A 15,411-nucleotide genomic window follows, 5' to 3' on the forward strand; every position below is an offset into this window, starting at 1 on the left:
CACCAAGGATTCCTCTTAATTGTTTCTGCCTGGGTTTTTTTCAGCACCCCGGAGTGTGTTATTGCGCTTAAAGATGAAGTTCCAAGCTGTGCTCAGATAGTGATATATCTGCAAAGGTTTGAACGCTTGTTAGCCAATGAGATTGCTCCCTCTATTCTTTCCATGTTATAATGTTATCTGTCTGATTTGGCAATTGGTTGCACCTATATTAAAAGTAGCCATTTTAACCAGATGGGAAACTCCCCCAATTCAAGACAGGTGTCGGGGGGGGGGGGGGAGTCAAAATCAGCCCCCCCCCCCTCCCCTTCACCACACCGCTCTGTTGAACTTGAGGACAGAAAGGAAGGGCTTTGAGATGCTGCGACAACAGCCTGTGGAGCTCTGAGGGGCAGTTAGGGACTTTGATTGAAGTGTGATGATGAAAGAGAAGATAAGGGAGAGAGAAGAGGTGCAGAAACCCAGAGCAGTGGTGGAAAAGGAGAAGGGAGTGCGTGAGAGAAGGCTGCAACCAAAGTGGATTTCATTTTGTACTGTATTTGTTACATTATTAAGTATATGAAACAGAGGGAGAACAGCTGCTGATTGGAATCAGTTGAGGTACAATTAGTCGAATAGGTTGATTAGTCATCCACTACAAATATGAATAAATCACGTATTTGATATTGTCTGGTGCTCATTTGTAAGCTTACCGTTTCCTGACACTTTGCTTTTTGTGCACTAACTGAAACCACGCGCTTCACCATCACTTCACAATCCTGTGACGTGCAAGTGGTTGACTATCAGTTTCTGAAATGTCAGAATGTGAATGCTAATAAGAGGTAAGAGAATGCTTTTTTGGGTTAGTACTCATTCTTCTCTTGCTTCCCACACATAATTGCAGTTGGCAGAGAACAGCTTTTATCTTTTTGACAGAAAAATCAGGAAACATAGGTTAACCCGTTCTGTGTCTTAAGCTAGATTTCCACTGCAGTTGTTGGAAGTTATTTGTGATGCTGATGGATACAAATACCGGTATAAATTTTTCATCATTTAGATTACAGTTATGATTATGTTATGAGTGAGCTATACTGTGGGAGGGGAGGGCAGTCACTGGAACAGCACAGTGCTTTATACCCATTCTCCACACTGAGACCTGAATGAACCTGCGTGCAGAGGGAGGGGAGGGCAGTCACTGGAACAGCACAGTGCTTTATACCCATTCTCCACACTGAGACCTGAATGAACCTGCGTGCAGAGGGAGGGGAGGGCAGTCACTGGAACAGCACTGTGCTCTCTGATACCTGGCTATTTGTCATACCAAGCGAGAACCAAACCGTGAAACTCTGGCCTCACCACACATCTGAATCTTGGAGCCAAGCAGGGCCAGGGGCAGGGTTAATGATTTTCGTAGTCAGTAGTCAGTACACTCGAGAAAGCTGAACAATGTGGCGTGCAGTGAGGAGAGAATGTACAGCCCGTCGCTGCACTTCAGTTGTATTCAGTAAAGGGGGTCCTCCAAAATTATCATTACAGCAAACGTAGCCAGTGTGCTCTTTTTCACATCGCAATGCTCATGTACAGTAAGAATCTCCCAGTCACCCCAGTATTGAAAATCACTGTGCTGAGCTTCAAAAAATGTCTCGACCCGATTCTAATTTCCATGCAGTTTTCAAAGTTTGAGTACAGGGTTAATTTCTTGTACTGTATTTTTTCATCGTTATTCAAAGGATTCTGCTGGATAATTTTGCAGTTCTGTAAAAATCCAAAATAACAATGATCATAACAGTGCTGTGTTGGTTAATCACAACAGCTTTCTACTGTTTGTGGAGAAGGTCAAATAAAACATTACAGTGTTTTGTTTTTATTGATAAGCCAAACATTCGACACAAAATATGGAATTGTTTTGGGCCATATAATATTGGAAATAATATTTTTTAATTTACATAGAAAATTTGACAGTATACTTATTGCAGTTTTTTTATTTTCTTTTTTTGTAGTCTTTTCCTTCCATTTTTGACATCCAGATTTGAGTATCTTTTTATTTGGAGGTTCCAGAGGTTCGGCAGGTTTCATTGTTGATGGTTTAAAATCATATAATTATAATAGGCATTGAGGAGTTATGATAATAATAGACGTTATGATAATGAGGCTCGACAAAACATTTGTCAAATGAGTCTTGATTGTTGGAAAGTAAATGTGCCAATTATAGGATGTCTTTAATTGGCACATTTGTATAATGTATGTCGAGATCAGCCAATAGCTTTCAGCTTACATAGCCCTGGGGATGACGGAAGGCAATAGGGAGTGAGAAGAGGTGGGACTAAGGGAACAGGACACAAGCAGAAAAAGAGAAAAGAAAAAAGGGGATATCTGAAAAGTTTCACTGCACTGCAGGCATACAGTTTAGTTTAGTTTAGTGAAAACTAAACATTTTTAGGCTGCTTGAGCAGGATAGTTGGCACAGAAATATTACATTTACTCATATTTGCAATTATATTTCTGTATGTGTGTGGGCTAGGGTGACCTTTTCACAATGCAAAAACGGGACACCTGACATTTTTTATGAGTGCATATTTACATATTTTATACTGTATATTTAATAACAGTATTTCAGAATTATCAACTTTGAATGCTTCTTAACAACATTTTCACCTGTTCAATTCTAAAAGTATCCAATTCTAAAATCTTTTCTACATAATGTATAAAAAACTTGGATGGTGGTTACATATTATTTACATGTGACCTGAAGCAAAGAGCTAGTGTATCTATCCAGTCCTATCTCTAGCATTGACTGAAGGAACCTCCCCCCCAGGTAAGGAGGCTGTCCGGCTTTCATCCACTCCCCAGATGAACCAGCAGTATGTTGAACCAAGGCTTCCAGCTACATCATACTTGCTTGTTCACTTTTAAATGAAAAGGATAGCCTACATGCAATGTAATATTTTGAAGATGGTGCTTTCAGTATTGTTTTATTTTCTGTAGCTAGCAGTCTACTGTTTTATTTGTTACCTTTTTTGCACACATAAGGTATATGGCTGCCCCTAATTTATCACACATGCAATATGTATCTGTGAAAAGGTTTTGGTATTGCTGGATGCTGAAAGTGGGACAGTTAAAGCCCCTCCTGCCTCCCCAACAACCCAACACGGCTGCAGACTCAGAGGTGGTACTTTAATAGAGCAGAAATTCCACAGTGTACAGAGTTATTATTTATTACAGAACATCTGAACACATGGTAAAGTCCCTCTGCAATCAGGTTCATTCAGGTCTCAGTGTGGAGAATGGGTAGTAAAGCACTGTGCTGTTCCAGTGACTGTCCTCCCCTCCCGCTGCATAAAAATGTCATCATGAAAGGGGCCCATTACAGTGGATACCATGCAGAGTCCATGCTTCAGTTTCATGTTTCATTCAATACTCATTGATGTTTAGCCATTCACAATGAGGTGCAAGGTGAGGAAGATGCCTGGTATGGTTTGTTAATGTATACACATTAAATACAGCTCTCAGTCGCCAATGTGTGAATGATTACATTGCAGATGTGCAGTTTTGAAAGAAACACATGTTATAGGAGACCTGCATTTCCATGTTAGAGAAAGTTTTCCTAGTTCACTTCACCTCAGCAAAACTGAACATTTGAGACACATATGGATGACTGGGATTACTTTATTAGCTACGAACACTTAAATGATGAGAATTTTTTCAGGGAACACCAGTGATTTACTTCAAAGAACCTCAATCGATTCTCCATCCCCCTCATTCTCATCTTTCACCTTTCATCTCGGCCTCTATGTGTACATCTCTGGGCCATAGGCTGTTGAGGTTGACATTAATTGAGGGGAATGATATTACTTAGATTGACACGATACTGGGGCTATAGTTAACAGTCTTCTTAAACCATCAGACAGTGGGCTTCAGTCACCGCTGTGACAGTCCCTCACCTTTCACAGGCACTGAATCCATTTGCAGCAAAATAAATTAATAAGAGTATTGCACAGTAAAATTAGCAGAGCTTAGCCACTGGGGGATAATGGCCTACTGTATTTTATAACCGAGAGCTAAGCAGCCTGAGAGTGTCTGTTTTATAATTACGGCCTGTAAAAGAATATATTACCCCACCTCGGTCCTATTTCCCCCTCAGATTAATTCCCTGTCTGTCTGCAGGCTCCAGCATTTATGCCTCTGTCTGACAATCAATACAGAACTCTGTGCTGTGCGCTTGCCTTGGTTGTTTTCAGGTGATTCCTTCTCCGCTGCTAGAAATTCACAGCTTTCTGAACACCCCACAACACTATTGATTTAAACAGCTGGCTTTCCTACTCTGTGCTGTTGCCATGGCAACGAGGAGGGAGACCATACAACCCACAAACCTTTTCTTACCGTTGTTGATGTTCCATAGGAAGGCCCTGTATTATTGTCACAAAATGACTGCCATGTTCCACCACTGGAAGGGCAAGCTTTTTGAGGCTTGAAAAAAGGCTTACAAAATACCCGTAATAAATCACTCGCCATTGGGGTTCTATAAAAGACATTTTGCAGGTCCAAAGATTAGGACTGATTATAGTTTCCTTCTTCAGTAAAAATGTAGTCTGACATACAGACTGACAGCCTCCATGTACCCAGTTTGATATATATAAAAAGAATGTCAGTTTCATCACAATTGGATATGTGGTTCTATAGATATATGTAAAAAGTATTAGAGGACAAATTTGTAGTTTTACTGTTAGCCAACAAATGCTGGCATTTATTGTTAATATAAAGGAACCTATTATTGCACGCTAAATCATATACTTGAATGAGTTGTTTAAAGATGTTACTGTAGTATGTTTAGCAAATGAGGGTTTATTTCAAGAAACCATTTTTACAATGTAGGTTAATATATATTAACTATTAACAAAACATGAATAGTAGTGACCAAAACATGACCAAAATAATTTTCACATCTGGATATATTTGAGACACTGAGGATATGCATCTGTGACGGGGTGGTGAGTGATGGGAGTGTCTGTGCTGTGCTGTTCAATGAGGCTGTGAGTCGTGCTGTGAACTGGCTTCGTGGCTGCAGCTCCCGATTTCCTCTTTACTCCTTTGCAAGACAAAACAGCAACAAAAACCCGCTGCCTCTACAATGGAGTCTGTTATAATGAAGATGCTGTATCCTGCCTTTATGCTGGAATCTGTTATAATGAAGATGTTGTATCCTGCCTCCACATTGGAGTCTGTTATAATGAAGATGCTGTATCCTCCCTCCACATTGGAGTCTGTTATAATGAAGATGCTGTATCCTGCCTCCACACTGGAGTCTGTTATAATGAAGATGCTGTATCCTGCCTTTATGCTGGAATCTGTTATAATGAAGATGTTGTATCCTGCCTCCACATTGGAGTCTGTTATAATGAAGATGCTGTATCCTGCCTCCACATTGGAGTCTGTTATAATGAAGATGCTGTATCCTGCCTCCACACTGGAGTCTGTTATAATGAAGATGCTGTATCCTGCCTCCACATTGGAGTTTATTATAATGAACTAAACAATGGCAGGTTTCCCATTTATTAACACCACAACATACGACACAAATGCAGTTAACCCTGAAGGTCAAACAGTATATATATATATATATATATATATATATATATATATATATATATATATATAAAGCATCCACAAAGCACACTAGAAGCTTGCTTAAACCTCCAGCAGTTAATGTTAAAAGCGTGTTGCCGTCAACTTCACGGACATGCAGCAGCAAACGCTGTTGTATGAAAAAGAGACACCACCGTAATTTCCCAAGGGTGCCAACTACACTCTCTTATACTAAAATCTTCAACTTGTCCCACAATTATTCAATTAAGCAAAGCCCTGTCATCCCCTACCTCTTGGTTAAACTGAAGTAAATATTTGATTTCTTCTTGAAATGAGGTCTTGGTCAGAACATTTTAGGATCCGTTTAGATCAGAGGTCGCAAACTGGCGGCCCGCAGGCCGGATCCAGCCCGCAGACGTATTTTATTTGGCCCGCACAGTGTTTTTTTAAAAAAATTAATTAGTTGCCAACATTTAAAAATCGCAAGATTTCACATAAAAATCCGGATTTCCGGCTTCTCTTGAAAAATCGGAAGATCAGGCAACACTGGGCCCGCATTCTCACATGGCAACAATCGGCTGGAGCCGAGTAGTGTCTGCCGCCTTTAGACGGGGCATCCGCTCTCCAGTTCACCACAGTCTCCACCACTCCCTATTGTCTCCCCGACACTGAGGCCGAGTGTCAGTCGCCATTTATCATCGCGCTTGCACTGTTGTTTTTATTATAGTAATGATGAAAGTTAAATATTTCTTGTAACCATGTCTCTATCAAAAGTGGGAAAACGCAAGATAGACCGAGAGGGCCGCGTCTTTCAAGAAAAGTGGGAGACAGCATATTTCTTTGTGGAAGTGAAGAATATTCCTGCGTGTTTAATATGCAAACAAAGTGTGTCTGTGTCGAAAGAATACAACTTAAGACGCCATTATGAAACAAACCATAGTAAGAACTATGACCAGTATACGGAAAAGATGCGTGATGAAAAACTTAATGAACTGAAAAAAGGACTGAAATTTCAACAGGGTTTGTTTTTGAATGCGAATAAAATTAGTGATGCTGCTGTGAAATGCAGTTATGTATTAAGTGAAAAAATTGCCCGGGCATCAAAACCTTTTACAGATGGCGAGTTTATAAAAGAGTCTATTGGGTGCAGCAGAAATTATATGTCCCGAACAGAAACAAACATTTGCAAATGTAAGTCTAACCGGAAATACTGTTGCTCAGCGTGTTGAAGATATGGCTGAGAACTTACAGGACAAGTTCCGTGAAAAAATTTAATCATTTGTGGCATTTTCTATTGCAGCTGATGAGAGCACAGATATAAATAATACCGACCAGTTAGCTATATTTATTCGTGGTGTCGATGAGAATTTTGATGTGACCGAAGAACTTTTGGACATGGTGCCCATTAAAGGCACAACATCAGGAAATTACTTATTTTTATGTGTTGAGAAAAGTCTTGAAAAGTTTAATGTAGACTGGTCAAAATTAGTAAGTGTAACTACAGACGGTGCTCCTGCGATGGTCGGTGTTAACATCAGACTTGTTACTAAACTTAAATCCAAGGTGGCAATGTTTTGCAAGGACACGGAACTTAAGACCGTTCTTGCATCATTCACCAGGAATCGCTTTATTATTATTTATTTCTTAGCAGACACCCTTGTCCAGGGCGACTTACAATTGTTACAAGATATCACATTCTACATTATTTCACATTATACAGATATCACATTATTTTACATACAATTACCCATTTATACAGTTGGGTTTTTACTGCAGCAATCTAGGTACAGTACCTTGCTCAAGGGTACAACAGCAGTGTCCCCCACTGGGGATTGAACCCACAACCCTCCGGTCAAGAGTCCAGAGCCCTAACCACTACTCCACACTGCTGCCCTTTGTGCTAAAAAGTTAAAAATGAAACACGTCATGGACGTAATAATTAACACACTGAACTGGATACGCTCTCGTGGCTTGAATCACAGACAGTTCAATGCTTTGCTTGATGAATTGGATGCACAATACGGTAGTCTGCTGTACTACACAGAGGTTAGGTGGCTTAGTCGTGGCGTGGTGCTGAAGAGATTTTTTGAATTGTTGAAAGAAATCGACTTGTTCATGTCATTCAAAGGAAAATCCCCGCCTCAGCTCACCAGTGAAGATTGGATCAAAGACTTGGCCTTTTTGGTTGACATTACAAGCCAGCTAAACACTTTGAATATTTCTCTGCAAGGGCGTTCACAAGTAGTTACAAAATGTATGATTCGATTCGCTCATTTATAGCGAAATTGTGTCTTTGGGAAACTCATTTGGCAAGGAATAATCTGGCCCACTTTCCTACACTGAAATCGGTTTCCAGAAATGAAAGTGATGGCTTGAACTACATTCCCAAAATTGTGGAGTTGAAGACTGAATTCCAAAAAAGGTTCTCTGATTTCAAACTTTATGAAAATGAACTAACATTGTTCAGTTCGCCTTTCTCAATTAATATTGATAGTGTGAATGAAGAGCTACAAATGGAAGTTATTGAACTGCAGTGCAATACGGTACTGAAAACTAAATATGACGACATTGGAATACCAGAATTCTACAAATATCTCAGGAGTAGTTACCCTAAATATAAAAACCATTGTGCAAAGATTCTATCCATGTTCGGAAGTACCTACGTTTGTGAACAGCTGTTTTCCGTTATGAAACTGAATAAAACTAAACATCGCTCCCAGTTAAAAGATTCAAGGCTGAATTCTGTACTGCACATCGCAACGTGAAATACAAGACCTGACATTGACATGCTGGTGCAGAAGAAAAGGTGTCAGGTTTCTGGTTCCAAATCAAAGGAGTAACGAATTAAGAAAAAATAATAATTAAATATTTCTGTTTTTCAATTTCGAATTTAAAATACAATCTCCAATATCATACATGGTTGTATTATGTTACGTGCGTACACCATAGTTCAGTAAAAATAAAGAAAGTTTGATTGCGTTTTTGGCAGTTGATTTTTGTTACACCCGGCCCGCTTCACTCATTTATGTTACCTGCCTGGCCCCTGTAGGCATTTGAGTTTGCGACCCCTGGTTTAGATCATTAAAAAAATGAAAAATGAAAAATGAAAATCTTTCTCCATGATAATCCCCCATCTCTCCAGCAGCACAGTGACATGCTAGCAGCAGGAAGAGGCCAGGAGCTCTTGATAATGAGTCTTAATCTCTGTCTGCTACCCTGCTCTCTCCTGCTCCCTCCCTCTCTCTGAAATATGTATCTGGCTGGACCACCAGACAGTAATGGATTGTAAAAGCTCTCAATGAGCAGAAATCAATAAGAGACAGGGGAAGGGGCGCTCTCATGCCCAGGGAGGTCTGCTTGTACGATGGATAATTGCGCAACTTGGTGATGCATAGACCTAACCTTGGAAAAAGTGTATTCTTTAGGCTTTCAAATCCATATTCCTATCTTTAGCTTTGGAACAAAAGATGTGTAAAGTGGTAGAACTGGACAGCATGTTGCTGTTCCTAACAGAAGAACCCAACTTTAGTTCTTTTCATATAAAAATATGACATACAGATAGAATGACAGCCTCCATATAGAATATGATATTCTCAATAATAAACAAATGCACTTATCAAGGTTCATCACAAATGGATAAGTGGGTCTCCAGGCTACGTGTACAAATGCAGACAAATGCATGTATGACAGACAGACTGACAGCCTCCCGCAATCTTGATATACTCAATATAATGTCCTTAACAAGTTTAATCAAAATTGGATTAGTGAGTCTCTAGATAATGTAAAAATGTAAGTATGACAAACAGACACCCTCGCTATACCTACAGGTTATTGTTATACACAATAACCTGTGCTAAAACATATCCAAAGCAAGTGTCATCACAATTGGACAAATGACTCTCTAGATATAGTTAATTGTGTGTCATCTGTAGTGCCACTCACAAGGACATCAGTGTTGGCCACATTTGGACCACATGCAGTTAAATGTAGGGCTTTTTAAATGTAATAAATGTCATTCACTGCCAATGTATCTTTAAAGGGCCTCTGGGTATCTGTTTCTGAAGAAAGCTAAGGCTTTCAGTGCTTCCACCAGAGATCTTACAGCCCTGTAATGGTGTGGGTTCCCTGCTTCAGTAACTGCCGTGTTTGCCAGGGGAAGGGCACCAGGCTGATTGATCCAAGCTGGCAGCTTGAAGGGGTACAAGGGGGCAGGGGACAAAATTAAGGCCTAGGGCAAAAGCATGGCCTACTGGGCCAAAAAAGGAGAATGAGAGTCTGTCAGTTTGCAGGACTTGACATGAATTAAAATAAAACAGCAAAACGCATTAATAAAATAAAAGCTGTGTAAAATAAATGGCACATATATAAAAGCGAAGCAGCCGCTCCTGGGAGGCTCATGAGAGCTGGAGAGAGGAGTCGGAGGGACAGCAAGAGTTATAAAACTAAAAACAATTGCTACTCCTTGCTTTAATTACTGTCTGTTTTGTTTTGGCCCACATGCCTTTTTGTTTATAAAAAGTATTTTGTTTCTGTTTTAATTTAAATCTTTTATTTATTCATAATAAACATGCGCAACAGCGCTTCATAGCCGTAGTACTGAGTCTGTCTCTTCCTGGTCTGTGACGTCACCACTAAGCCTAATTATTTCTGTTATTGAGCCGACGAGATACAAAGTAAGCGTAAGCTGTAAGATTTGAAAAACAGGCTCAAGGTCGAAAAGAAAGATTTTATTTTGATATTTACTGATTCATATTTACTCAAACAGATATCCTGCTTGCACATTCATATGATTATATTTGCCGATATAAGATTAGAACTAATCTAATTCTTATAGAAAAGATAAATGATAGAATTGATGAATGCTTGCTTTTACATGTAATTGATGTTTGCACTGAACCTGAGATATGAACTGAATATTACAGATTGCTGAACTTAATGTACTGACTTATACTATTTTGATATTAACCTTCTTTTCTACTTGTGCACCATATCTATTTTCTAACTTTTTTGATACAATTCATGAAAGCTATAACAGTGTTGCGTGGTTTACTGCTCAACTGTTTTCCTCTGCAATCGTGAACTCGAAGGAAGAATTGGAATTGAGCTAATTAAATTAAGCCATTACACATATTAGTTAATTGGATTCTACAGTGGAGTATTTAAACACCAATTCTTCCTACATTTATTATATGGAAGGAATCCATACATTGGTTACAAAATGGAAACACCAAGAAATGTACAGAAACACATTTATAAACCCGGTTCACACAGGACTAAGAATGACCACACTTCACATTCCACATGCCACTAAAGCGGAGCACATCAGATGAACCCCACACATTTTCTTTCGATGGATCTTTGTCAGTGATTGTGAAATCAATGTGGTGTTCTAAACAAAGTGAGCACTTTTTGCGCAAGCCACTATGTGACAATTATAATCCATTACAAGCAAACAAAATGTTGATTGATCATTTGCTGTGGGATATGTTATACACTACAGCTTTTGGGTTATGCAGTCCATGGAATGGAACTAGTTTAGGATGAAAACATTCTATCACTACGGCAACCATGGAGACCACCATAGAAAAGAGCAAAGTAAAAAGCAAAAACGTTTATTTAAGTATCCGTGAATATCAAGTAATGGTTTATAACAGCAATGGTTTGTTGAACTCGGCAAGCCTCAGTGTTTATTAGAATTCAGAATGCTTATTTACTACCGCATGCTTCTTCAGTCCATTTAGGCAGCATGTCTTTGTCTAACGAGCAGCAGGCCAGTCTGCAATGAACTGGCATCTCAACCCATTGAATTGAATGGAAAGGCAGGGGCTGGACTTGAACCGCAAACCATACGCTTCAAAGACCGTTCAACTAAAGAGTAAGATCTGTATTCGAGAGTTAAGGACGGGTCATACTGATGTCAGTATTATTAACTCATCAGCCACTAGGAGGCTATCCAAACTGCTGACAAGATGTCCATTCATCTTTTAATATGCTTTCCACGGTGTCCGACTCCAGAAATGCTTCTCATGGCTTGATTTACATGCACGTGAAAATCGACTCTACAGTCATGACCGTGTGACGACATCACGCGAATACATTGTGAAACAGCAAAAGGATGTCCTTTTGGCAGCGCAACTTTAAGGGCAGGGTCAATCGCTTTCCACGATAAAAATAGCTGCAAAAACTCATGTAAACAGGAGCAGGAATTGTGCTTGTGGCTCACAAGGTTTCAGAAGTCAAGATCCCGTTTTTCTCCCTTAATATCATGTAATCTCCATCAGAAAGGCCGTACAAAACATAGACCCCCCCACCAACACAAACACACACACACACACACAAACACACACACACACACACACACTGTACATTTATGGACTACTTCAACACTAGAACCGCCGCGGTTATACTCACACCTACAACCGCCAGTACATTTTAAACACCATCAATATTATAATGAAAGCCAAACTATCGGATACAGCTCAAAAGCTTTATTCAAGCACATCATATCAAAAAACAGCTGAAATGCCGTATTTAAATGAACAATTAAACATAAAAGAGTTTATTTTCTAACTTGCCACATATAAGCACTACTTCAAAAAATGAAAAACTACAATAAAATAAACATTTCAAAATAAACTAGTGTGTAAACAGGTATATGCACATACAAAACAGTAAAAACAAAAGTAGTTTTTAATCTAAAACAAAAGTAACATATGATTTGTCTTGTGCGTGTGTGTCAATCACAGCACAGAATCCAGGTTGAGCTGCTGCAGCCTGCAGCTTTACAGTTTTCTGATCGAAATGTTTCTGCTGAAGCGCTGTGGCTAGCTTCAAGATGAAATCTCTCCTGCCTTATACAAAATGAAGGAATTAATGACTGCCAGGTCCAGTAGAGATAACAACAGACTTGTGTGTGTGTGTGTGTGTGTGTGTGTGTATATATATATATATATATATATATATATATATATATATATATATAAATTGAATATTGTATGTTATATTCAAAATAAAAACATGTATTGTAAATGGCGGTTCTACTGTTAATGAAATGTAACTTTTAGATTTTCCACAAACACATACACAGATATAAATTCTAAGTAGTAAAACCTGTAGAAATTATAGTATCTTTAAATTATAATCTAGCAGCAATGGTTGAACCTTGACACTGCTGGTAAGAAATCAATATATTGTGAAATTCATTGCTTTACTGATCAGCCACAAATGAAATGAAAATTAAAAGTAAAATAAATGTGTTTGAAAAAAAAAAAGAACTTTATGCAGGACAAATCATTTTTTAATTACTTTTCTTAAAGACTAATTTTATAATAAACAGACATGAAACTCTTCTTGATGCCAGTAACGTATTAGTATAGTAATATGCCAGATGCCTGAAATGTATTAGTAATAATAAAGCAAACCAAAAAAATTGTGATAGGTACACATTTCAAATAAACACTCTAGATTAAAAGATGCACCCAAGTAGTTAATCACTTCCTGTGCTGTAGGTCAGGTCTTAGCTACAATGAGACCATGCGAACTACAGAAAGAGATTGTGTACCAGACAATTACAGTCGTGTACTTGGAAAAAAAAAATCATATATATGTTTATTTTTAAACATACACAGATAATCAAAAAGTTATGTAGTATACAATGTCCCATGGTTGGCAGGTTGATTAGCATTGCTTTAAACCCTGTAGTAAAGGAAACTGTCACAGCCTCACACAAGGCCGTGAGAGGGTCAAACCGGGCCCACTTAATTACTTTTTCATTTTCTTTCACGTTAACCGACAAAACGAAGTGATTTGAGAAAAAGAACAAACAAACAAACAAAGGCCTGCCTAACGCCTGGAAAGTTGCTTGTGGAAGGAAAAAAATGCAGTGCTGAACAGCTCATTACGTAAATCAAACAGCTTTCGCTGATTAGATGAAAATCACCCTCGTAGCTCCATTTAGAGGAGGCTCTGGAGAAAGCAAAATTACCCTTTAATTCTCTAAATAATGTACTGTTTTCTGCTGCTTGTGTGTGTGTGTGTGTGTGTGTGCGCGCATGTCTGCGCTTTAGCATTCAGCTTTCAATGTCCCTTCACATCTTATGCTAGTTTCCCTCAAAAGCCTTCTTCCAGGGATTTGTATTCAGCACATCGTTTTCTGTTTTCTATTTTAAATTTCCTCTGGAATTTTTCAGAACAAAAAGGTATATAAAAAGAAAGAAAGAAAAATCCCCCTAAAGAAGTATGTCAGTAACAGACTTCCCCAGCCACGACTGTGAATTCAAAATGAGAGCTGACAAAGTGATGACCATGGCGTATATCAGCTTCATGTACACAACAGTATAAAACAAGAAATGACACCCCCATATATCCCCAGAACCTTACATTGTCAATAACGTATAGGCTACATAATGTTAATACCAAGCTTCATGACAACTGGATGAGTGGATCACCAGAGATATGGAGTACATCCTTACAACTGCCAATATGTAAAGCAGATGATGTTTACCACAGGTAATACTATAGTCCATTAAACACAGACAGTCTCAAACTGCACTAAAACACATTATTTACATAAAGACCAGTATTTCAGTCTTCGGGTTATGCCCTGTCCATTTAACTGAATGTATGTCACACATTTTTACATATTTGATTTTGAAGAACATTATTTAGCAAACGTTATTGAGAGTATGAGAACCTAGGGGTACATGCAGGTCTGTGTCTGTATGTCAAACTTAGATTTTTACAAGGAGACTTTTTTCATATAACTGATAGCTCTGATTTTGTATTTACAGCAGTGGTAGGGGATGAATGTCACTGTTTTTTTTTTTTTTGCGTTTATAAGACTCAATTCACTTTGCTAATCTATTTCACCATGCCCCGATTATTAATCACACTCCAGTATGACGCAATGTGGTCTCAAAGGGGCTTTTATCAGCCGGTGTTTAATTTTCTAGAATTTCATTCTGCCCAAGAACAGAAAGGGCTTCCGCTCTGAGCACAGCTAAGCACGGAGCCCGCTCATTCAAGCACAGCACACCAAAGACTTTGAATAGCACGGAAATAAATTTCCCTATAGGGCCAGAACCCTAGCCACAGTTTACATAGTGCAAAGTGCACCTTTTACAAATGTCATTACACTGCAGTCACATTTAAACTGAAATGAGTGAGAAATCTCTAATTATCCGAAAATGTGCACATGGCAGCTGTGTGTGTGAGCCTGCATCCCGATACAAAATACCCAGGCTTTACACGTAACCTGCAAAACTCACATGCCCTGCCACGAATGTGAAAACAAAATTAGAGCTATCCACTGTATCCACATGTCGGTGTGACTCACACAGACAGGCAGACCTTTCGATCCAGGGTTCTGTTATATTTTGAATCATTCTTATGATCCAAGGTTCTGTTATATTTTGAATATGCTGTATTACATAACAATGGATCAATTTCTAACAGATGTGACAGAGGTCGTCATGGAAACTGAATCATTCTTATGATCCAGGGTTCTGTTATATTTTGAATCGTTCTTATGATCCAGGGTTCTGTTATATTTTGAATCGTTCTTATGATCCAGGGTTCTGTTACATTTTGAATCATTCTTTTGATCCAGGGTTCTGTTATATTTTGAATCGTTCTTATGATCCAGGGTTCTGTTGCATTTTTAATCGTTCTTATGATCCAGGGTTCTGTTATATTTTGAATATGCTGTATTACACTGGATCAATTTCTAACAGATGTGACAGAGGTCGTCATGGAAACTGAATCATTCTTTCGATACAGGGTTCTGTTATATTTTGAATCGTTCTTATGATCCAGGGTTTTGTTACATTTTGAATCATTCTTTCGATACAGGGT

At 38.7% G+C, this 15,411-nt stretch overlaps 1 protein-coding gene across 1 annotated transcript in view; it reads right to left on the minus strand.

The window, feature by feature from the left end:
• LOC117402159 (adhesion G protein-coupled receptor L1-like) overlaps nucleotides 1–15,411 on the minus strand; it is a 267,345-nt gene that overhangs the window by 220,435 nt on the left and 31,499 nt on the right. The window lies entirely within an intron of this gene.

The sequence above is a fragment of the Acipenser ruthenus genome, chromosome 34, assembly GCF_902713425.1.
Source record: "Acipenser ruthenus chromosome 34, fAciRut3.2 maternal haplotype, whole genome shotgun sequence".
Taxonomy (NCBI): domain Eukaryota; kingdom Metazoa; phylum Chordata; class Actinopteri; order Acipenseriformes; family Acipenseridae; genus Acipenser; species Acipenser ruthenus.